The sequence below is a fragment of the Centruroides vittatus genome, unplaced genomic scaffold, assembly GCF_030686945.1.
Source record: "Centruroides vittatus isolate TY-2023 unplaced genomic scaffold, ASM3068694v2 contig_1381, whole genome shotgun sequence".
NCBI lineage: Eukaryota > Metazoa > Arthropoda > Arachnida > Scorpiones > Buthidae > Centruroides > Centruroides vittatus.
The window spans coordinates 1,132,941-1,160,124 of NW_027120867.1; the positions used below are offsets into that span (position 1 = coordinate 1,132,941).

General features: G+C 28.0%; 1 long non-coding RNA gene across 1 annotated transcript in view; it reads left to right on the forward strand.

The window, feature by feature from the left end:
* Nucleotides 1–19,174: 19,174 nt before the first annotated feature.
* The window catches only part of LOC136990938 (uncharacterized), a 70,794-nt gene continuing 62,784 nt past the window's right edge, over nucleotides 19,175–27,184 (forward strand). Inside the window, exon 1 of the long non-coding RNA XR_010883127.1 lies at nucleotides 19,175–19,329. This is a non-coding gene — a long non-coding RNA (uncharacterized lncRNA). The remainder of the gene's footprint in view (nucleotides 19,330–27,184) is intronic.

Below are 27,184 nucleotides of genomic sequence, written 5' to 3' on the forward strand. Positions count from 1 at the left end.
CGTAATTATTATTGTTTATGAATTATTGAAATGTAATTTTTAAATAAATTACTGTAAAATTCAATTTAATATTTTTGCTTGTATAAAATGATTTTATACTTTTATTAAATTTAAATACTAAATACAGAGAAACCTCTGAACAACGGTCACTGACGAGAGCACAAAATGGCCGTTGTTTGAAGGTCATTTCGAATGCATTTTTATTGGACATTCCTGGAAAAAAATGTCCGCGGTTTAGATATGGTCGTCATTGGAGGTTCGACTGTATATTACAAGTCATCAAATATACATTTTATTATTGGCAAAACTTTGCTTTTATAAGATAAAATCGAATTTTTCTTATTCTGTAAATCATAAGTCGACTTTTTAGAATTTTGATCCTTACCAAGAAGTATATCGATTTTTTGGAAATGTTCAAAAATTGATGTCGTGTTTCTTTTTTATTTGAATAAAACGGGAGAAAAATTATTTTTAAAATTTAATATACGTTTAAAATCTAAAAAGAAAATGAGGCGAGTTTTTCATTGATAAAGTTGATCACTTCAACCATATTGGCATTCAAATCACACATTCCTTCACTAATCCTGTCTGTAGACAATCATTCCTGGATGCAGATGACGTCAAACTTTAAGAAGATGACATCAAATTCCAAAGTGTTTCCAGGCAAGCTTCCAGCTTAACTCCCTCCACTGGGTTCACTTTAACTCTTTCTTTAAAAAAAAATCAATTTAAACCATAAATTTTCTCTTTTACTTAATCTTTATATTTATATATTCCTTGTTTTACATTTCTATCGTAGTAATTTGATTTATTTTCTAGGTTATAAAAGTATTTTTCTTTTTATATATAGAATTTATTAATTAATTTTAGATACAGTCGAACCTGCAATAACGGCCTTATCTAAACGGTGGCCATTTTTTTTCCAAGGAAGTTTTTTTTGTAATGCATACAAAATAACCTCTTAACAACGGTCAATTGTTAATGTTCCCGCCGTTTTTTACAGGTTTCGCTGTGTTTCTTTTTGTTTATTAATAATGTAATTGATGTAATAAATATTAATACGTGTTTATTCGAATTATTCTTCACAATTTATTAAATTTAAAGTCTTTTTATAATTATTTTTTTATTTTTGTATATTCTTGTGTTAATTCTGAACATTTACAATATATATATATATTATAACTCTCTGAGATATCAGAATAAAGGTGTGTACTGTACTTTTCTCAGTAGTAACTGTCATTGAAAATAGATTATTACTATTATTATCATTACTTATCAGATCGTAACAAAAGGAGTAACATAAAGAACGTATAGAGCTCTCTATACAGTAATTACAGCTTAAGGTATTGTAATTAATATATAAAAACGAGTATAAATTTGATGTATCCCATTGGAAAAAACGAGAAAGTAAGATTGATTCTTCATAAAATTATCAAAAAAATGTATCGATTTCGAATTTATGTATTCATTCGTGTATAATTTAAACGAAAATCATTAACGATTTATCAATATCGCTATCAGATTTAATAATAATAATAATTGATTTTTCGGCTGCAATTTTTAAATTGCAGAAATGATTCCGTATGTCTGTCCGTTCGTCCGTCTTTCATCAATCTCGAGAACGGAGTAAGATTTAATCGTTCCTAATTATACACTTAATCATACAGATAGATGAGTTAAATATAGTAAATATAAATATAATATATATATATATATATATATATATATAAATATAATATATATATATATATATATATATATATATATAGATGTAATGTTTTTGAAAGTTACAAATATTATAGCATTTTATCCAATATCGATACCTTAAACAATTTTTTTCAATTTTTGTGACACGACCTTACCCCGGATGACAATTTTTTCGATTTATATATATGGTTTATGAAATATTTTCCAATGTGAATTTGTTGATTTTTTTATCCATGATCGTGTCATAAAGTTGTCTGAGTTGGAATAGTACGGATTCTCCCCCCCCCCTGTAGAATTTTGTCGATCGGTACGAGGTGTAGAAAAGCTACTAAAATATTTCATAAACTGCAAGTGCAAATGATAAAAAATATATATATATATTTTTTCATCGATATTTTAGATTTTTTTACGGTTTATTCACTCCGAACGGCATTCGGTTACAGCTGTATGCATTTATTTTATAATATAAAATATTGTAATTCTTCCTGATTGTTTCAGACGGGTGATTTTATTTACAAGAAATTTTTATTGTTAACTTATAGAGAAAATTAGAATTTTAGAAAAATATGTTTTTATTGCTTTGCAGGATTACAAATGAATAGAACTATGAGGACTTCTTTTTTAGCTCTTACTTGTAATTCTTTAAGTACAATTGTACTTTTAGTTATTTTTGTAATTGTTTAAATAATAGTTACAGTATTTGTAACTTTTAAAGCAATAAACTTGCTTTAATTTTATGTAATTTTTTACGGTTACTATCTTTAGGTAATACTATCCTTTCAATTAATTTTTAATTATGTAAATAATGCTGTAAGTATTGTTGCATCTTCAATTATTTGTGAATTGATAAACAATACTGTAACTCAAGTTATTTATAATTTTTTTTATAATAATAATGTAGTATCAGACATTCTCTACGTAATGCTGTAATTTTAATTAATTTGTAATTATTAAAAAATTATTGTAAGTACTGTTGCAGCTCCAATTGTACTACTGTAGCTCCAACTGTACTGCTTTGGTTTCAATTGTACTGCTGTGGCTCCATTTGTATTGCTCTAGTGCCAATTGTACTGCTGTAGCTTCAATTGTACTGCTGTGACTCCACTTGTACTGCTTTAGTACCAATTGTACTGCTGTATTACCAATTGTACTGCTTAGTTCCAATTGTATTGCAGTAGCTTCAATTCTACTGCTGTAGTTCCAATTATACAGCAATAGCTTCAGTTATTCGCAACTCTTTTAGTGTTGTAACTTAAGTTACTTATAATTCTTTAAGTTCTACTAAAAATCCGCTTATTTGTTATTCTTTAATCCGTACTTTAATTTCATTTAATTTGTAATTCGGTTTGTAAGCTGCAGAAAGCAACGATCAACAATTTTAAAGTAATTTAAAATTGTTGATCCATTCTAAAAATGAACTAATGAATGTAAGAAATCAACTTTGTAATTAAATTCTTGACGTAGGTTGTAAATATAACAGTAAAAATGTCGATATGCTTGACTATCATCAAAACTCTTTTGATGTAATGCGATAGCTTCATTGATTTTGGACAGTTTCATATGAAATACTCAATGACCCAAACTTATTTTCCGGGAGTTTGGAAAGGTCAACTCATGCTTAGTTGGGCGTATCTGTGACTAGAATGAACAAAATCCAGAATGGAGATAAGGAATAATGTGTTGCTGATATTTTTGTATTATTAGATATTTTATCTTAAATTTGCCTTTTTTTTATTCTTTTAGAAAGATTAAGTAATATAGAAATATTACATAGTTGTTCTAAGTGAAAAATTGTGAAATATTTAAAAATAAAATTAACTATTATCACGTGTTTTAATTGATTGTTTTTACTCTTTCCGGCTAGTGGGCACCAAGAGGACATTTTTCAAAATACCAGGAATTTTTCGCGGGTAATCTGTGGGTTGGCCAGCCCACAATAGGACCACCGAGTGGTGAGAGACGGGACAGATCACCCGCAAAAATTCCTCGTGTTTTTTGACCGTTCGGATTCGAACCCGAGTCCTCCAAAGTAGTAGACTGCCGCTTTAATTACTTACTTTCATCATTAAATTGTTGTTGATCCATTGAAAACCTATATAAATTACAGAATATTTAAAATATTTTTAATTTTTAATGGTTATTAATGAATATTCTAACAATTAAAATTTGTACATTTTAATTTCAATTATTTTATATTCTAAAAATTGGAATTCTTAACCAATTTTTACGTAAATTGTTGAATCTTAATTAAAAATATCATACAGAGTAATTTTATATCGTGAAAGATCATGAAATATTTCAGTGTAACATAATTCATCAACCATAGAATCGCGATCGACAGATTGATATACGGTTCGTATGAAACGTTTGATTTTATTTATTTATTTTAGAAAATCCTGATTTATTCGTATTATATCCAATTTCATGAGATTAAAAGTAAATTAATTTATGTATATTATTAACCTGTATTTAGTAAATCGGAAGATTATGATATCTTTTCAATAACATCTAAACCAACCTGGTAATCGCGAGCTACCAGTTGACTCGCTTTAAACGTAGTCTGTTAAACCAAGCAATTTAAAAATCTTATTCGACTGTGTATAGTTTTAATAAAATATTTTATCACTAAAAAAATTGAATTAAATCACAATAATCCGACAGAATAACTCATCTTAACACAGTTTATCCCATAAATTTAATTCCAGATAGTGGTGTTGTGATCAATGGAAATTGTTTAGGATTATAGTGGCAATATTTTGAAAACGATTTTTATTTTCGCTTCCTATAATAAAAGGAATGTTAAAAAATATAAAAGATTTGAACTGTTTTTAGTGATTTATAAAGTATAAATTATATTAAAATAATTTCCTTATTGTTAAAATAATAAACAATGATCTTTTTCAAGCGTTAGATTCGATACGAGAATTAACTTCTGAGCTTTAAATTTTTATTATTTTATCATTAAAATTTAATTAAATTCATTGTTTAAAGGTACTTATAGTTTAAAAATAAATAAAAATAAAAATGTATTGGTTTAATACGGCTTTAGATGTGGAAAAAGTGTCTTGTTTACAAGATTATTTGTAAATGCTTCAGGATATAGAAACAAACCTTTTTGTGCCTGAAGCTTCTTAGGAAGATTCATAATATTTTATTTATTTCCTATCCAGGAACATTAAATTCACAAAATATAATGTCATATATAAGTTATTTACTAGTTTATATTAATATATTTATTCAAATATCATAATATTGATTCAATGTCTAGTTTTCGTGCGTGGTTTATGAAACTATATATTAAATTTCTATCTTCGATTAAACTATTAAATGAATCTGTAAGCATTTTTAATGATTCTTTGTGAATTTAATGGATTATATTAAATGTTTATCTTCGTATAAGATAGTGGTGTTGTATTTTATAAAATAAGAAAAGTGATAAATGTAATGTAGTGTGTATTTTTCTAGGTTTTATAAAGTTGAACTTTATCCCCCCCAAAGAATATGTTAGACAACAGTAGAAGATAGGAGATGTTAGAAAACATAAGGAAAATCGTTTTGATATTCGAAAATACAAAGAAATTTTTGTCTTGTTATTAAATAGCAGTCTTTTTAGTGTTAGGAAGTGTAGAAAAGTCCTTGCGGTGTCGGAAAACAGTAGGAAAGACCTTATGACGGTTTGGAATATAAACGAAGTTTTCATGGTATTAGACTTTAATACCATAAAGGACTTTCCTACTACAGCAGTATAAGCATCCTCACGATGGTTGGGAATATCAGAAAAGACTTTTCCTATTTCTCTAATCATCACAAGGCTTGTTTTTACTATTCTCTAATACCATAATACAATAGTTTATATTCCTAAACGTCGTAAGGACTTTCCTACTGTTTCCTAACACAGCAAAGACTTTTTCTATACTTCTGAACACTGAAAGGACCACTAAGGATTTTACATACATTTGTAATATTAAGAAATGTAAGAAGAGTTTTTATGATGTTACGAAACAATAGAATTCTTTGTAGCAATCAACAAACATTTGCATTACTTATGAAAATTTATAATTTTGAAGAGTAAAAAAGAACTTTTAAAAATGTTAATTTTAATTTTGTTAAATACGATGATAAATTGAATTCTTGCATTGACGCAAAACTCTACAAAAAGAATAATTTTGTATCGATTCTCCTATAAAATATTACAATAAATCAACTCTTGCATATATTAAACGCATTCTTTAGGAGAAAGAGAATGAAAAAATTCATGAGCTACAATGAATATTATTTAGTTAAGTATACATTAAACATGAGATATAAATTATTTGCTGTCTTTTATAAATTCCTTAATTAATTTGTCAACAAAAAGAACGATCTGAGATTACTATCTAAAATGAGCAGCATAAATTAAACAGTTATTATGAGAGTTGGACGTACAAACGAGGAAAACAAGTTATAATAATTTCGGCTAAAAATATTTAAAATGACTTATAAGTTATGAGCAGTCAAAATATTTTCTGTAATTTATGAAAATTGGAATTTTTACAGAAAGAAAAGAAGAATTTTATGCAAATTAGTGACGATTTTTATTATAGATAAATGAGAAGAAAAGTCAAAGTTTCGTCGTGTTATTTAAGTAGCTAATTCCAAAGAAAATCTTAAATTACCATGCAAACAGGAAGAGAAAAGAGGAGGAAGGATGGTGATTGTTATGGATGATGATGATGGCGTGATGATAATGTTCATAACTGTGGTTGTAGTGATGGTGCTCGTAATGGTAATGGTGATGTAAATAAAATATCTATATAAAAATATATCCACGAAAAAAATGGAAATGAATAAATTTTATATATTTTAAAAGTATAATTTAATTTTAGTGGTTTTATAGAAGATTTATTTCATTTAATTATTCCATTCTGTTGACTTTTTACAAGATTTATCCGGACTTGTTAGACTTCGAAATTGTAATTATTATTTTGAGATTAAATTTTGTTCTTTTACCGGATGTTATTCTCTTGAAGCATGAAAGATGTTTCGTATCAATAACAAGTTGGGCTCATTTTCGCTTTAGATATTAACATAATTGCAAGAATTCAACTCATTTTCGCATTAAACAGGATTATTTTGAGAATAATTTAATTGAATTTTCTTCTTTTAGATGAAAACAATTAAAAATTTAATACGAGATCTCGAAAATTTTCTTCGGGTTCATTCAAATTATAACAATTAAAATGGTTTACTTTCAGTTTAATGCGTGGCTTCTCGAGATTTCATATTATACAATATGCCTGTAGAGAGCTTGTACAAGTTACATAAACTGTGTGTATGGCTATCGATTTAGCGCTAAACCGAAGTAATTCAAATAAACACAATTATATGTAGTAACGAGGTTTAGACACAGATTTCAGAGGATGGAAGTTTGGTGATAACAGAGTCGTTTGCAATGCAAAATTGTATACTTAATTCATAGAAAGGTGTGAAGATCTGTTTACAAATATTCATCGGCACTTTGCTTTGATTGCGCTGTTTAGGAGAACGTTATATCGAGGTTTACTAAGTAAAGGAAACTAATATTTTAAAACGTTGAAAAATTGCTTGCTCACTAGTACCAGAGGGGATAACACCACAAAAAACTGCTAGTTGGTCGCGGGATCGCACCCGACCAACGAGCTAGCGGGTCGTGGGTTTTCGTTTTCTGGCTCTTTGTTAGGTGTCTAACATCTAAATAGGGGCCAGTTTCCCACGAAATGTCCTCCATGGTGGCGCCTTCACCTTGGCATGATCGCTCATGTGTTGTGCTGCATCCCATCAACAAAACACCAAAATCCAATCAAGAATTGCAATAATAATTCATAAAACATATTACAATATATATGATACTGTAGGAGATGTTTATATCAATGTTCATATCTTACGGTTAAAATCGAAATATCCGTTCATCGCGGCTGTACTGGAAGCTTATCATCATCATTATCATCACTCTACGTTACTTTTTTCCGGTCGTAGAGAATATCCAATCCTTTCAATTCTTCCCCGACCAACGTTTGGTGACTTTATCTACTTGGACACTATGCTATAAAGTGAAAACTAGGACGATTGTAGGTCGTAAAAGTAAGACCTACTGTATAATTTTCTATTGATTATAAACGTTAATATATAGTAAATAATACAGTTTCAAAAATAAATTCGAAAATGTAAACTTGTATTTGAAATTGAAGCGAAGTTATAAGTATTGAAATTAGTTTATAACTGTAAATTTGAGGCTAGAAAAACGAGGAGTTTTAATATATTTTATATATTATAACGTATAATATATAATGGGGCAAAATTAATTCAAGAAACTAAAACTATCGATCAGAATCCGAGTTGCTTAACTTTCCCGGTAACATTTAAAATTTTAATAATGCCATAGAAAACAACTTTTTATATAACTATTATAAAATGGCAAAAAGCTTAATTTTGAGGGGATAGGGATGAGTTTTATAAGACATTGTGGTTAATGTAACCCTTGGTGCCAAGATGGCGGCTCGTATCTGATTCCAGCAAGGAAACAGTGGGATGCACGTTCTAACCTAACCTAATCCATTCTAATAATTTGGTTGCTAATAATTATGATAATTTATTAGAATAGGTTAGGTTAGGTTAGAACTTGCGTCCCACTGTTTCCTCGCTGGAATAAGATAGGAGCCGCCATCTTGGCACCAAGGGTTACATTAACCGAAATGGTAAATGCTAATAACGGGTAAAATCGTCATTAAGTCAGACACTACTGGAGACACGCACGATCTCCAATATCTCCCCACCCTCTATACCTTTAACCATCAAAATTTAATAAAGTCAACCCTCTTAATACGCAAACGTTCGTGCAAAATTTCAGAAATTTTCGACTAAAAGAACAAGAGATATTATGCTTCAAACAGGGTGAACAAAATCATGTCCTTCCCCACACAATAATATTCATACATACAAAATTCACCCCCCGAATCTTTATCCATTTCTAATTGTAAAAGATTTTACCATCAATTGTAAACTTTTGTTTTAAAATATTGTAATAAATAAAATGGTTAGCAACCAAGGAAAATAAAATAATGCTAAAGATTTCGAGGAGACGAATTTATCTTTGTTTTCGAATCTTACGTAGTGAAATTTCTAAATTATAAATGGAAAATCTGATCCGATTTTTGAGTTTTTAAGCCTTCTTTTAAGCTTTTAAAATATATATTTTTAAAGTTTTATATCCACTTTTTATAATCTTTCTTCCAATAATAAAAGCGATAAAATCTAGCTTGTTTGTAGATCGACGTTTATGAAGATATATATAATCGAGTTCATCTATATATTTTTTTTACAAGCTTTCTTATGAAAGGGGTGTTTTTATCACGATTATATGTTATAAATTTAAGTTTCTTTGAAAAATAGCAGCAGAAAAAGTAAGAAAATGGCGTGATCTGAACATGTTTTTTTCGGAAAATTAGTTATAATTTTACTTTCCATGCTCTGTTATATACAACAAAGAGAAAGTATGGCGATTAGTCAAAGATGAACCCCAAACTTTTTACATTTTTGGACTCAGGAGGCTTTAAGACATCGAGAAAATGTCCTTTGCAACGAAAATCCTACATTTGGTAATTCAGAGATGACGAAAGGTACCTCTGTTGAATATTGAATAGTTAAGAGGAACCAATGGTTGGCGCTAAATGAGAGTGGCGCTATATCGAGATTTGACTGTGTTTTGTTACAAAGAAGAGTAAATAATTCCGGAACTTTGATCTGAAGAAAAATTCACATTAAATAACTTGTAAACTACGGCCACCTCCGAAAAACAGTCATTTTTTTTTAAGTTTTCGTCACTGTCCTTGTTTAGAGGTTTGACAAATTTAAAAATCAAACAGAATTATTCAAAACTTAACTTTAAAAAAAAGTTTCTAAAGTTAGAAATCGTGTTATAATCTAAATTTACTACTTAATATATATTCGAGAAGCAGAATAATCAATAATTTAACATTTACCAATACGAATATTCAAAGTAGAATAATAAAATATTAATGCCTTAAGAAATGTAACAAGTATGAATATGAATATTTGATTTATTGTTAAATTTCTAGGGGTTAAATATATAATTATATTCTGTATCCAAATTCAAGTACTTGGATATTAAACACAGTTAAAGGTAATTAATTATTAAAGAAGACGTAACGCTTCCTAACAATCATCAGTCATGAGAGAGAGGAAAAGCAAACAATGTAATAAATTTCACTTCAGTTACGTTCGTGACTATGATTTTCTCGTCTTCTTCTTTCTTATCTTTTATATTCTGTACTAAAACTACTTTCAATTCGTAGAAATTGTTTACGTTAGAGACACGTTTACGTACAGTACAGCCTCATACAGCCTCATTCTACGAAGTGAGAAGCTGTATCTTGTTCTTCGTAGAGTGAGGCTGTATGTCTGTGTGAAAATGATATGTATTATATGTGTATGTATTTGTAGCGTGTATGTATTATAAGCTATAATACTTATGTATTACAGCTGTACAAGAGACACCAACAAGGCTTTAAATCTTAGTGTTGCCCATATCTTCTATAAAGGATCTCGCATTTATTAATTTGAAGGGATGAATTTTTCTTTTTTTTGCAAAGTAAATTTATTATAATTATTTTCTTATAAAACTTTTCGTCGAACATAATTATTAAATAATTAAATTAATTTTTAACGATAAATAAATATTGTTAAGTTTATGTAAATATTAAATAATTTATTAAATTTTGATAATAATTTCATTAACGTGAATTTAATTGCCGTGTAATGATGTATACCTTTGCCATAAAACTTAATTAAATATACATTTTATATAACGTTTAGTAAAATGTGTATTTGATGAAAAATTAAGTATTAATACTTCAGAATTCTGTTTAAAAAATATATTCATTAAAATTAAAAAAAATAATAATAATTAGTCGAGTGGCCATTTCCCATCTAAACAGCGGCCATTTAAAGAAGAATACATAGAAAATAACCTCTGAATAACGGCCACCTCCGAATGACGGACAGCTTTTATGCTTTCTTCAGTGGTTTTGACTGTAATTTTATTTTAAAATGGAATAATTTTATAAATTCTTTTCGTGCAAAGTAACTGTAAGAAAGTTAATGACAGAACAAGTCATGCAATATTATTAACTAGAGAAAATATAATTTATTCATAATTTGGAATGAACCATAGAAAATTAAAATTTAAATATTAATATATATATATTATATATATATATATATCGACAATGCAGAACATATTTAAAGTACGAAATTAATATTTTATTGTTATTTTATTAATTAATGTTCTACATAACTCCTTTCACTGACTTGTAACTATAATCTAATTGTTTCATTTCCTCACTTATAAATTACAAAGATAAATTTTGATTTACTAAATTAAAAAAATCCTATAGAAGGATTTGAAACTGCTGTATATTCGTGATTCTATCGCTTCATTCTGAGCGATTAAATCACAAATAATTTGTAGTTGGGGGATCCGAAATGGAATCCGAGGGAACAATCTCTAAAAATTTTTCATGCGTGGTCTGTTCCAGGTATTTCGGGAACCGTCTCCTCACCACCTGATAGCTCTTGTGGGCCTGGACCAACCTACGATGGGTGTAAATAAGGCCTCAGTGCCTACAGGGAAGAGAGTCGAAAAGAAAACAAACCCATGGGCGAAGCGAAGGGGAGAGGAGAGGACACTGTGTAATAGCCTGACAATTTTTAAAAAATCCAGCAAGGTTTTGCTTAATTTTCTCGGAAAAACATTTAAAATTGCGTGTGTTATAATATTTTATTTTTAAAAATTTTTATATAATTAATTATTATAAAATGTCGAAAGGCTTAATTTATTTATAAAAAATTGTAAATGCTAATAACGAGTAAAATCTTCATTAAGTCTGACCCCACTGTAGATATGATATATGATCTCTCTCTATCTCCTTATCCCTCAACCTTTAACCACCAAAATTTAACAGCATCAATCCTCCTAATATACAAACCTTCCTGTAAAATTTCAAAAATTTTCGACGGAAGACACAGGAGTTATTAAGCTTCAACGTGGATGAACAAACTCATTCTCTCCCTTAAACACATACTAACATCCACACATACAGAAAAACCCACAAATCTAAGCCATACCTCTGTTATGGAAAAGAGAAATGAACTATAAAGGAAAATAAGTCAAAAAGCTAGAGAAAATTGGAAAAGGGACGAGGCTTTAGACTTGTTATAAATGTAAGCTATAAAAAAAAAAAAAAAAAAAAAAAAAACAGCAGGCCTTTCTCTGTACCAAACAATGACACAAGTAAAAATGCAAGGTCCTAAGCTATACACTTATAACGCGAGGCCTTAAACTGCAGCTGTTTAGTTTGCGTGGAAATCCGACTCTGATAGGCGATGTATGATTTTTCTTGCTATTTTCTATATGTTAAACGTAACCAAACATGTATTACGCGTCATATATAAAATAAAAAAGTAATTTTTTGTCATGACGCGAAAACACGTTACGTCAGAAATCACTCCGTTATTGGTTGATCTGTCAGTCACGCTTTCTAGAAATGATACCCAGTAACTCACATACGCTTTCAAAAACATCGTTAAAGTAAGAAATTTGATTTTTTTTTCTTCTTATTTTCTTTCATAAATTTCTTTTTCGTTTTATTAATTACGTGTATAACGTACAAAGCAGTGGCATGAACAAGTATGATTCTCTATGCATTTAAAAGTCACAAATGGCCTCAAATACACTAATTCTTCACATTCTATCTCTACACGTGACCATGTATTGCACAGAAAATACAATGGCAGAAGTATAATAAAGAAAATATACCAATTTTTTCTAACATTTCTTTGATTTATTTCATAATTTCTAACTAAAAAAAACAATGTTGGGATGTTTTAATTAGAGAATATGCACAACATTCTAAAAATAAATGCATTATGTTTTTATATTTCAATTATAACAGAATAAAAGTGTCAACAAACTAATTTTAACAATTATCGAGTGTTGCTATTAAATAAAACTTATATATATTGTTGAAAATTAAATATTTATTTTAATTAAATATTTTAAACAAATCCTGGATCATTTCTCATTTTGAATATTTTTGATTAAGTTCTTTATTCTCTAAGACATTTGTATAGGTTCTGTTAATGTAATTATTTTGTTTAACAATTTATTATAATTTTAAAGTAAATATAATTATTAATTCCGCAAACTATTTAATGTAATAACGCTTACCTCTTTCACGAGATGTTGCTTTAAATATTTAAGATTCCTTCCGTTTAACAAAGTAAATTATAAGCAAAGGAAGAGTCTCTTATTAAGAAGACAGTGTAATTACAGATTCATTTGGATTTGTAGGAAGTAAAGTCTTCTTCATTCTCGTATAGTAAGAAAACAAACAATAATAATTTTAGAGGAAACAATAACATATCTCGTGTTCTAGAAGATAAGAAAGATAAGAACCAGAGATACAATAATGAGGAATAAAACGTTTAGAAATGGGTGACGAAATGGAAGCATTTTGGTTTTCCAGAAATCAAGAGGGAGCAATTATATTTTCTGTTATTTATTGAGTTAAGTAAATAATAAAATATTAAAAATGCAAGGTTCTTAAGTAGTAAAGGAGAAACACTATGATTTTTATTATACAAAAAGCAAGAAACGTAAAGCTTTTCTTGAATTTTAAAATGCAAAAAATAGCAGATACAAAGTCTTCTTGATTGTCGTGTACGATGGAAAGAACAATAATCATTTTTATAACTCTTATAGAAATAAAAAATAAAGCATTTTCATGTCTAGAATATAAGAAGAAGAAGAACCAAAGATACAGAACTAAAAAGAGAATAATAAATTTTCCTCGAATTTTAGAAAACCAAGAAACCAGAAGAAAGTTCTGTTGATTTTCATGCAGTACAGAAAATAACAATTATCTTCTTTCTACTTTCTAGAAAGAGAAAAAATAAACATTTTCTAGAAGATGAAACGGAGAAAAATATGAAAAATATGAAACAGAATAAGTAAAATTTGCTTGAAACAGATATTTTCTTTGCTTTGTAGGAAACAAGGATAAGCAAAAGAGATGAAGGAAGAGCAAATATGTTTTGCTCGATACTTCGCCTCATTTACTCAACTAATTAAATAATAAAACATTAAAAATGTATAAAAGTATTTTCCTTCAAACTGATTGCTTACAGTAAAAATAAGAATCGTAATTATTTTATTGACAAAAAATGTATAGAAAAAATGTAAAGAATTCGTAGGAAATGTCAAATATGGTTTATTTGAAGTAAAGGGAAGGAAGAAAGCAGCAAACTTCACTACGAATTGTTGAATAACTTTATATTTATCCGCATAAAATAATGATTTGATGATCAAAGAATAAAACCTGAAAAAAAAGAACTTTTCGGTTGTGCAAACATGTCCAATCAAAAGTTCTAGAACTTCTTAAAGAACCTTGGGAAAATTTCTAGGCCAATAATTTTGAATTCCTATATTTTCCAGTTCAATAAAATTGAAAAGGCACAATTTTATTGAATGTGAAATCCCTAGAAATACCACCAAGTTATTTGCATTTAGGAATTAAGAAGTGAAAATAATTATACCATTAATTTTTACAAGCACTATCAAGAAAACATCATAAAAATGAAATATGCAGATAGTTTATATAATTATATTTCGATATCTTAGGAAGATCTAGTTGATTTTTTCATAGAAGATTAAAAAAAAACCATTGTAATCTTCCGAGAATGTGGCCAAGTAAACAGAAATGAAGCTATTTTTGTCAGCTTAATGCTTATTTTTGACTGATCATCTGTTCACCAGATGATTATTGGGTTTATGAAATCCTGATAAACAATCTTCTTATCTCAGTTGTTTGATGAAAAAAATGTATATATAAAAAATTTGACTGGTCTATACATCATAATGCTTGTAATCCTACGTTGAATTAAGAACTGTACTTAACCAGATTATTGTGATTATTATGAAATACTTCTATGGAAGAAATTCTTATTTTTTAAACTTAATACTCCGAAATAAAAGTAAATTAAACTTAACATTTGTAAATATAAGTTAATTTTATATTAATTAAGATTAGAGTTCTTATGGTCCTGAGCATTGGAGAAATTGAATTGATGGAAGAAGACATTGCAACACATGGAAGTGCTTTTCAAGAGGATTTTCTATATTAAACTGTGTGTTGTTTAGGTGTTACACACGTGAATAAAATCAGGTGCGAACCCACAATCTTTTAATGCTCGATGGTTTTATTCATTCTTCCACTAGCTGACATTAAGCTATAATATATGAGTCCACACCTCTACTAAATAATAATAAATTTAGAGCACTTAACCTTAAGTTTGTAGTATCTTTAAGCTGTAAAATTATCTATGATTTTGCTGAATTATAATTTTTTAAATTGCATTTCAATTAATTAAAGATTTGTATGGTTTTGATTTAACTAAAATTTGTAGATGCCAAGTGAAAAATTTGTTATTCCTTACTTGGGTACTATACATATTTGCAATGTAACTGTAAATACATGGAGACGAATAGAATGCAAGTAATATTAATTTTAATAACATCTTGTTATTAAATTATCGTAGAGCAAGTAATATATGAATATATATAGCCAGGTACGTATTAATATCGGATATTAATGGCCTTGTTTTCTTAGTAGCCTTATCTCTCTGTTCATTATTAATATTTTTCTTTGTATGTGTATGCCTTTTAAAACACTAGCGAAGTTGTTGCTGAACTTTCCCGACGTTCTTTATTTGTTTTCCCTTCTTATAATTGCTACCATTACCTTTAAGTTTTCAAACTGGGAGATGTTAAAGGGTAAAGCCACATTTGCCGAACCAATAGTCCGATTGTCCTGAAAATTTCTACAACAATTTATCTCTAAAACACAAATCTTCCTACAAAATTTCAGAAATTTCTGACAAAAGGAACGGGAGTTATTAGGTTTTAAAGCGGGTAAAGAAAAATAATTGTCCCATACTTCGGGCCAGTAAAATTTTGGCCAGGGAGTTCTTAAAACAGCACTGTAAATAATTAAATTATTATAGAACAGACAATACATAAATATGTACGTTCAAATCGTTTTATATAAAAGTATTTTTTAAAACTATAAAATAGAAGATGTTAAAGAAAGAAACAGAAAATAATCATAGAAAAAAAGAAAGTTTGTTGAAACATTGTTAACGAAAACATTATCCTCCTTGTGATAACGAAATTTTCCAAGTAGTGTCATTCTTTCTAACTTAGTTATTAAGTTGAAGTGGACACTGTTTACATTTAGTTTTAACTTTAAACGATAACATAATACTTTCCGTTATGAAATTTGAAATTTCCTCTTTGAAAATCTATTGAATATGTGTTTCTATAATAGCTCATCACTATTTGTTATACGATATTTTTAAACGAAAGATTTTTATTTATAAATTTATAATAAGTAAGGAAAGTTTTCAATTGTAATTCAGAACAAAAGGAGAGAAAGAAGAAAAATTTGTAGAGGCGTTAAGATTTTTGATGATTCTCATTATTTTTTGTTCATTGCTTAGATATATGGCATTGAGTTTGAAAGAATTCCGAATGTTCTGTCTTTAAATATACAAACTTTTTGATGAATTTCTATAATCTAGATTTCTTTTTCTCTATAATCTAATAAAATTCGAAAAATATTGCATTTTTTAGCCATTAAAATGTGTTATCGCGATGTTTATTCGTTTGTCTGTACGTGAATATCAAGAACACGAGAAGAATATTTGATACAGTACGTACAGGATCTAATACATATATATTAAAGTCGTATCTGATCGAAATTTTGAGCAAATTATCTAATATTCCAATTAAGATTGTGTAATTTTAGTTAATTTCTTTTACGAATTTGCTATCAGGTTACTTTCTATTACTTCCTATACATTATAATTAGTACATAAATAGGACTGTCGATGTAGTGTACTCTTAAAGAACTAAGCTAAATCATTTGCTGTATAACCAGGGGACCTTGAAGGCCCAAGTCCTGTTATCTTTGTAAATAAATAACATAAGTAGAAGAATATAACAAGCGCACTTGTATACATGTATATATCAATACAAGGTGCTTGTCACTTAGAAGCACGCACAGTATCTAAGAGTACTCTTTGTCCATAGCACTATTGGCTACATCGTTATTGGTACAGAAGTGAAATTAGATGCGCACGTTCTCACTCAACCCCCTAATATCGGTTCTAGTGACGCTACCGAGTACAATAATTCACTATATACATTACATAATAAATACCACATCTAATCTACACTTTCATCTATGTAATTCTCGAGATTAAGGAAGGACAGACAGACAGACGTCAGTGGAAATTTATAATTCTGCAATTTAAAAAGTTTAGCTCAATAACCTGCAAACAACGGCCGTCTCATAACTACGGCCAGTTTTACACCGAATGTTACACTCTTATAAATGACTTTAAACATATTAATCCTCAAAATAAATCCTCAAACTTCCCAGTAATTGCAGGCATTCGTCGAATGATAAATATTCCCTATATTCTGGGAATATCTAGCATTATATCATTTGATAAATCGTCTAGATTTATAAAATGATATATAATTAATCGAATTTAAATTACGTCATCATAATGATAAATCTTGGAAATTATGGAGTAAAAATTGTTTCTATAAATATTAAATTCAATCATTTCTGCATTGTTCCTATTGAAACGACCTACGATGATCCACTTAAGCCATTTGTGACCTGTAGAACATTCTTCATTACTTCATTCTACTTCCATTTATTATGAGCATAATAAATCGATCAAAATGATGTCATTCTCACGACAAAGAGTTATTAAAGTAAAGTTCAAATTGTTAAATCTGTATATGTCAAACATTTTCCCAATCTATTTTCGACGTAAATGCTCCGAGTATAGATTTATCAACGAGTAGTTCGCGATCTACTTTAACGCTAAAAGAAATTACTTTATTCCTGAAAGGTTGAGAAACCACGTCTTTGATATTATCGAAATACAGTTTAAGCTCCTTTAACAGCGGAAAGTTTTTTAACCTGTAAACAGAGGACACCTCCGAACCACTGCTATTTTCTTGTGGTTGTGTTCGGAGGTTTGAATGTATTTCATTTATTTTTTATGTTTTATTTTGTAAATTAAAAAATAATTAGGTTTTTATCCAGTTGAATATTTTAATTACTTAACAAATAATTTTTCAACTAGTAGATCGCAATCTCTTATCATTTTCTATCCTATATTACGATGTATTGTGACGTGGAAAAGGTTGGAAAGTGATATTAATGAAGTATCTTAAACAATAGTAACAGTAATATTTTATTTTTTTATAATTTAGAAAGAATTTAATAAGTCATAGAGATTTAAAAAATGTATATACATTTTTCAAGAACAGTAACAAAAAAATTTTAAAGTACATTTCACAAAAGATATATTTTTCTACTGTTATTAATTTAAAAACAGAATTTATCTGACAGTACCACTTAACGTTTTGATTCTTTATATATATAAATGTGTTATAGTTTTTCTTTACACAACTCGGAAAGCTCATCTTCAATTTACGTATTTTTATTTTTATTTATTTTCCACTTTGAAATTCTCGTTATTAATTCTAAAAAAATTCAGAATGAATTCAAAAAAATACATCAACGAGTTGCTTAACTTTCCCGGCAACATTTGATGGCTCCATCTGTTACGATATTTTATTAAAAAGAACATTTTATATTTTTAATTATTATAAAATAGCAAAAGGCTTAATTTCGAAGTTTTATAAAATATTTTATATGTTAATAACGAGTAAAATCTTCATTAAGTCCGACCCTACTGGAGATATGAGAAACGACCCTTCTCTATCTCCCTACCCCGTCGACCTTTAACCACCAAAATTTAATAGAATTAACCCCTCTAATACGCAAACATCCGTGCAAAATTTCAGAAATTTTTGACAAAAAGCACGCGAGTTATTAAGCTTCAAACGAGCTGAATGAAACCGTGCCCCTCCAAACACACACACACACACACACACACACACACACACACACACACACACACACACTAACATCCATAGATACAGGGGAAAAAAGGAAATTTTTGCATTTCTCGATGTTTAAAGGTTCCCTGAGTCCAAAAATGTAAAAATCTGGGGGGGTCATTTTTTAGCAGATCGTCATACTTTCCCTCTGTTTTATATAACAGTCGGAAAAGGTAAAAATGAAAACAGGGGAATGTAAAATAATCCATTAATTATATAGAATATTTCATTATTTAGGAATTATTCAAGATTTTTCTTTTATTTTGGAGGGAAAAATGAATTTTTCGTATTTGAAAATTGGAAAATAATGAAGTCAATGTTATATATGTGAATGAGTAGTTCACTTCAATTAGGCACCACCAGGCGGCATGATGTCGTGAAGTTGCTGATCGATGTTTGTACTCTCTCCACTGGTGCCGTGCTCTATATCTAGCATGCACAGTTCGTTCGTTCACATTTTCTACGTCTGAAGTGTCAACACAACTCTTGGATGGGATTCTATAAAATCTTCTATAGACATACGAGAGTCGTGTAAACAAGAGGTGAGTTGTAGACCCGAGTTTCGACAATTCGATCCGTTATACAATAGCAACATGTGTTTTCTTTCACCGTTCAAATCTAGAATTTTTTTTTATTATTACATTATTTTGTATATTTCAAACGTCATCAGTTTCATCTGAATTGTCACGTCAAAATTTTTGATTGGCCTTCAATAGTATGTAGATTTTTCAAGGCCATTTAGTCTATTATCTAGAAAATTTTATCTAGAATTCTAGAATTTTTTCTCTAGAATTTTTCTAGATAATTTTTTCGGTTTTTTTTTCTTTTTGTAATTTTACATAAATAACATTTTTATCGTTCTAGATAAGTTTTATATATATATATGATTTTTCTATCATATAACTAATATACTATGCTCCAAAAAACTGTACATAATAAATATGTTTATCTTTGAATCTTAACTACGTAAAACGATCGAAATAATTAATAATTTAAGTATTTAATTCTGTAAAAATTGTTTACCTTGCATATAATTTTCTTTATATTATACTAAGTTATAAATATTTACAAGCTATTTTTTGACTTCGCGATTTTCTAAAAAAATAATAATAATAAAAAAATAAAATAAACAAAAAAAAGGAAGCTGATTTATGTTTTTTGTCCATTTTCCAACATAAACTTTTTACACGAAGTAAAATTTCTTTTATAAATAAATAAATAAATACATTCTATATATATAAGGAAAGAATTTTAAAAATATATTTGTATATAATTATAATAATATTTATAAACATAATTAAACAGAATTATAATAATAATTTACAATCGATATTCATTAAGTTTATATTTAAATTAGTAACTGTTGACTTTAATCATTGGCATATTTAAATATTCGATATTTTTATTCAATTTAAACGTTTAATGACCCATTAAAACGTTAAAACAATTAATATAAAAAATAGCCAAACGTGAATTAATTTATTTAAATTTAAAAAAAAAACAACTATTCGATTTTTTAAAGTATATATAATTAGTAGCGAGTAATAAAAGATTTTGAAAATTCCTAATGGGAAAAGAAAAATGCATTGAATAAATTATTGTCTACCGGTTGAGTTAAATGTCAAAAGTACTTTTAGGTGCGCCCACTTCAAGAATACATTATGCTTAAAAGAATTTTTAAAAAAATTATGTAGAGGGGGATACAAAACGTCACAATATTTTTGAATTGAAATAACGTGACTTCTTGTTTATATCAGAAGTTTGTGTATAGTTAATCAAGACCCTCTTTCCCCTATGCTTTTCATATCTGATCTCGATTTTCATCTATTTGATTCCGTTCTCGAGATTAAGGAAGGACGGACGGACAGACAGCAACAGCCTACAATTTTTTAAAATTGCAGCCCAATTATATACCAATCATGAACAACTACATAGGGGAAAACGGTGCACCCCACACTTGAATAGAATAAAAAGTTTTACAAATTATAATTGTATCGAAGATGTAACGTTATCTTACACCCTCGACTATGCGGGGCTTTGTCTGTCTTTAAAAAATCCCCAAAAATCAAGTAAAAATTTATTGATGTAATTATTTGTCTCCAAGCTTTGCCATCCTCCCTGTAAAATTTTCTGCGTAAGCCCACGATAACAACGTTCGGTTTACTATAGTAACAGGATGCCGAATTTAATTAAAAAAGAAAATTTGCTAGTAAAGTAAATAAACTAAAAACGAAATTCCGCTTCTGTAAAGTATCACCTCTTACGACAGAACAGAGGTTGATTGCAAAGCAAACACTTCCATTAAAAATCCTAATTGATCTAAATTTAGTGCCAACTGAAAGCATACCCAAGATTGGATCACCCCTTTTTAAGTACGTAACTTAATCGTAATTAATTTTTACGCTAAGAAATTGTAAATTAAATTACGTTTAACAGTTTTCCAGTTTAAATGTTTTTCGTATTATTATTATTTTTTTTTTTTTAACGTTACTGCGGAATAATGGTGTATTTAATAGCCTATTACTGTTACGTTCCTTTCTTTTATACTAACAACACGTCGTAACGATTAGTGTAACGGTTGATCTACGATATGTTACGTTAGAATGACCGACAGACTAGTTACCATTCACTTATATTGGTTAGTAATTAACTAATAGATTACTGAATATACTATAGAATACCCTACGGAATATAGAATAATTAATAGAATATTTACTTTAGATTGACTTATTTTATATTGAAGTTAACAATACTCGAGTGATGTATTAAAAGAATTGCTTAAATATATCATGAGAATAGAATATTTATTCAAGTAGAATAGTTATAATTCCAGTTTTATTCCATTATATTGTATCAATTACTTAAAAGAATATTCTAATTCTTAATTTTATAGTGGAGTCTCGATATAAGGAGCTCTTACTTGTTTAGTGAATGATTTATTTGTATCCATTAATTAAGAGTTCTGTATATCAAGAATCTAGTGTATTTTAGTGTTATTTAGCAGCGATAATGAAGTGTTATATTGTGAACTCTTAATCAAGAGGCCTAAAATACACTAGATTCGTGATACAGCGGACTCTCGATGTAGAGAAGTCTTAATGGACTGAATTAAATTATTCACTATATCAACAGTTGAAAGAATAGAAAAGACAAGAAAATTGTTCTCTATATCGAGTCTAGTATATTTTATTACTGTATTATAACAACTATTATTACTAGCCTATATATTCAATAGCATTATTCTGAAGTGTACTAGCGAGTAAGATGTAACTATATATTTTGGCGACTGATTTAATGGAATATTTTTAACCGTCTATTTAAAAAAACTACGGCAGTATTATAATAATATACAATATAAAAGACATTTTCGTTATATTGTAAACAATATTAATTTATTTTCTATGCAAATTTACTTACAAATCACTTCAAGTTTTCCATAGCGCGTGAAAGAATGACTATTATTTCAGAGTTTAATTTTTATTTTCAAATTTTGTTTCCAGTGTTATAAAGAGAATTATTCGAGTTTAAGTTTCTAGTTGATAATATATCGAAATTCAATTTTTAATAAATTATTTTAATATTTCTTAACTGAGTATATCGATGCTCAGTTTGTCTTCTGTATGTATACTTAAACGTTATTCCATTATCTTAAGCATTTGATTGACCTTCATACGACTCATTTCCATTATTTATACATCAAGAAGAACTTCAAAATAACAATTTCTGCTATTTTTCCATCGAATTAAAGGTCAAAACTCAATTAAGATTCTCTCAAACTTTTTTTTTTACAACTCAACTCTCTTTAAACCTTTTCATATCACCAATTACAAATGATTAGCGAATACTTTTTACTTTTGAAAATTATTTTATTAATATTTTAAATATTAAATGTATTTTCGCATTAAAAATTTAAAATAAATTGACGTTATTTTCCGAATTTTCATCCACTTTTACTTCATTTTTAGCAATTAAAAATTGGTGAATTATTGGCAAAATCCTATCCTAACAACTTTCTTTAAAATTCCTTCTTCTGTTTAAATTTAAATCTTACATTAATAAAAATATAATTTATTTATTTATTTTTCGAGAAGCGAAAGGTTATAAAAAGATCATCTCTGTAATTTATTTAGAAAAATAAACATTACAGATACAATTTACATCCATATATTTAGATACGATAAATTTAATTCCCATTAAAATTATTTATTTTATATTATCTAATCTCGAATGCCATTTAAAGAAATAGCATATAAGCTTCTATTTTTTAAAAAATATATATATAATTTATAAAAAAAAGAAGAAGTTTTAATTATGTGCCAGCGACATTTATCTCCACTTGTAAATGACTAAAAATAGAATAAAGAGGGGGACGAAAAATATATTGAATCGATAAAATTGAAAAAGAAGATTGAATGATGTAAAACTCGAATAAATTTTAGTTAATTTAACGTTTTTTTCTATATGAAAACGTTGATTGCTGCACTGGCTAGAGGATATTTCTATTCTCAGATCGGTTATAACTAACTGCTGTCTGAGTTTGGCCTTCGGTCAATAGACCTGTTCCTCTTAACTTTTAACAGATGTTTGTACTTGAAAAACTTCTTCCTAACTACTTATCTATTTCTCTCTAATTACTTTCTAACTAATTAGAAAAATAATACGTCACTTAACTATTTTCTCCACTATTGTCCACCTTAATTAAATATAGTTGGCGTAAGAGTGACGTTTAATTTCATTTTAAAATATTCAAATGAAGTAAATATACGCTCAGTATTATTTAAAAACGGTAAAAATATGCTTAAATTATTTTTATTTATGCAAAAAATTAAGTTTCTTACAAGTTTTTGTACTCTTAAAATTTATTTAAAAGTACAAAAAAACCGTCATTTTTTCACGTGTTTAAGAGGTAAGACGAGAAAAATACCGATGATTGGTGGTAAAAAAACGCTTTAAAAATTAATAAAAATATTTTTAGAAGTATTTTTTTTAAATAGAATTGACATTTATCGTGTTTTTTATCATTAGCAATATCAGGAAATAAGTACAAAACTCTATTTTTGTAGAATCTTTTATCTTTGTAAAACACGAAATTAACTCGAACACGAAACTAATTTCTCTCTCTCTCCCTTCTTTTCCTATTAAGAATCGATAGGAAACACTCACGAAAACTGAACATTTTCATAAAAAAAGATAATAAAATAAAGTAAAAATTCCGACATGTGGGATTAGTCAAGCACAGTAAATATTTATTTGAACAGTTTAATCTTTTCGTTTATGTTGAATATAAGTAAAACAAAGAAGAAATATGGGTCTTAATGCTATTAATCACGCAAATAAACTGGAAATTTTTTACTTGGATAAATATCATAAAAGCGAATTATTAAACGCATTATTACCTCAACGTGTAGCCGGTAAATTGGAGAAAATACAAAAAGAATTACAATAATGATATATTTGAAAATGGAAAAATGTATTATTATTATTATTTTTATACTTTTTATAGGGAAAACATGGTGTTCCTATGTCCAAAAATATAAATTTTTCAACGTAGGAAGCCTTAAAACACGGAGAAATGCAATAAAAGTGGGGGATTTTTCTGTATTTATTGATGTTAATGTGTATGGGGGGCACGATTTTGTTCACCCAATTTAAAGCTTAATAACTCCTGTTCCCTTCATCGAGAATTTTTGAAAATTTGCAGGGAAGTTTGCGTATTAGGTGGTAACGTTTCTTGAAATTTTTAGTAAAATCGGACCATTTCTCCGGGAGATATGGCCTCACGTTTTTAATATCTTCGAACCAATCTGGAGACTTATAAAGGTAATGATAACAATTATTAGGAATGAAAACAAATAAAGTCTAGAAAAAATGTTGCCAGAATTTTATTCTTATCTTCTGTAGTTGAATAAATAAAAGTACAACACGAATCCTAAAATATAAAGAATCATTATTCAAATTAACGAAAATTAAGTGATGTAAATTGGATAAAAATATTCTTTATTTATCATTTATACAGAATAATAAATCTTAATCTTAATAAAAATTACATTATTTATCTGTGGTTTAGTGTAAATGATTTGTAAACAGGTGAAAGAATATTTGTATTTTATAATAATATATTTTAATCAGACCAACAAGAAAATCAAGAGAAGAAACCTTATAGTAAGTCGTTCAACTTGGATCGGATATTTGTATATAAATCAATGTGTAAAGTGTAAAATAATTGTAGAAAAATTATGTTAAAACATGATAAATACGAATAAAATGTTGAAAAAATTATACTTTTCAGGACAATATCTTTATACAAAAGTTTTCTATATTTTTCCCCTACTTCGTGAAGCATAAAAGTTTGCTTTGCGTGCTTATTTCTAGTGAAAAATTTCATGTTTTTAGGAACAAATAGTTAAATATTAAGTTCAAGAATATATTAAACTGAAAGGATCATTCGTTTTAACGCATAGAAGTCAGCTTTCACTCGTTTTGACTGACAGAAATTCAGCTTAGATAGTTTTATTGGATAGGAATTTAAATAAATTACTTCAGTTAACGAAGATATTATCAATTATATAATTAAGAATTATACACTATTCCAGTTTAAGGTATTCAAATTAGTATTATAAGTGTAGGTTTGACAGCACGATTAGATTTAATGCTTACATCTTTACCCGAGTAAACAAAAATAAAGAAGAATTTCAATTTATAAAAGGTATTTTTTAAGGAAAAAAACACTGCAAAATTGAAAATCTTTATTATATAAATGTAATATTTTCTTGTGGTGTGTATAGGGTCGATGGAGTAAGGTAAAACGCAACACAGGTGATCTTCCAAAAGGAGGTTCCTCCTGGAAGAAATTTTTATGGGAATTTGGGCCTTATTTAGGTGTTATGAGAAGAAAACCCGGTAAACTTTACGCGGCCAGCTCGTCGGTGAGGCGCGAACCCGTGACTTCACCAACGTGGTAACATTGTTCGCCGCTTTTGTTTGAGCGAGTACGTAGCGCGAAACACGTACATAGTAAAAGAATATGAATTAATTATCTCACTTTATAACGTAGAAAATTTTCTACTGTATTTAAATTTACTAAAATTGCCATTAAAAAAATAAATAAATGAGAACTTAGCAATTAAGATAGAAGAATATTGACCGGCTTCTAATGAACGTTCTAAATGTTAATTATAATCAAATTATAACTTATTACTAATAAGAAAAAAAACAGATAAATAAAAGATAAAATGAAATTTGAGAAATAAATTCCATTCCCTGTAGAGAAATAAAATATCATTCGAATGCACTTAAAGCGAATTCTTGGATATAAAATTACAAGAAAAAGTGGCATTTTAGCAGACTACCATCGTGCAAGTTGCATTGCAAGTACTTTGAAAAAATATTAGAAAAAATAAAATATTTAATGCTATCGTTAAAAGAAATAAATACTTTAACTTCGTTTAAAATAAATAAAATAACAGCCGTGAAATGTGCATGAATTTCATTTAAAATTTTTTAATCAGAGATGTCACGTAACTATAACAAATAAATATTTATATAACTTTATATTCTTATAGAAAGAAATTAACATTATTTATTAAAATATTATATTGATATATGAAATTATGTCAGTGCGACTTTATCCTACCAGCAAAAAGGGGGATTTGGGGCCCCTTGGTAATGGAGATCCCAAATCAACTTTTATAAGAAAATATTTTCTCCTAGAAAGTTCCTTGAAAAATAAATGTCTAAAGTCAACAATGTACATGGGGCCCCCTAAAACAAATTCTCCTGGGTTTCGTGAAATTATAGCGCACCATTGTTAGATGTAATAATAATAATAATAATAATAAAATAACTTTTAAATTAATTGTAACATAACTATCTTAAAAGCTTTCAAATAAAATATTTAACAAATATATTTGTAGTATATAATACAGTATATAGGAAAATATAATCTTTACTAGGTTCAGATAGAGAAGAAAATATGAAAACAGTTTGCCTCGGGCCTTACACTCAGAGGGCCCCAAAAGTTAGTCTTCCATACAAAAAGTATAACACAAAACTGACATAAGGTAAAAAAGAACCATTTTTATTTGTGTTGCATTGTGTTTTATTCATATATATTCATGGCTTTTGAAGAGGGTGAAGCACCAATTTGCGAATAGTTTCCATCTTCTGTCTGTCATCTTCAGGTTTGCGAGAAACAAAATACCCGAACTTATGGTCCGATTTTCCTGAAAATTTCTGGAAACATAGTTCACTAATAGACAAACCTCTCTGATTTATTAAGGCACAGGAGTTAAGCTTCAAATTGGGTGAACTAAATCGTCCTCCATACACACTAACATCCAGAAAAAACCTCAACTTTTTTGCATTTCTTGACGTTTCAAGGTCCTCCAGGTCCAAAAA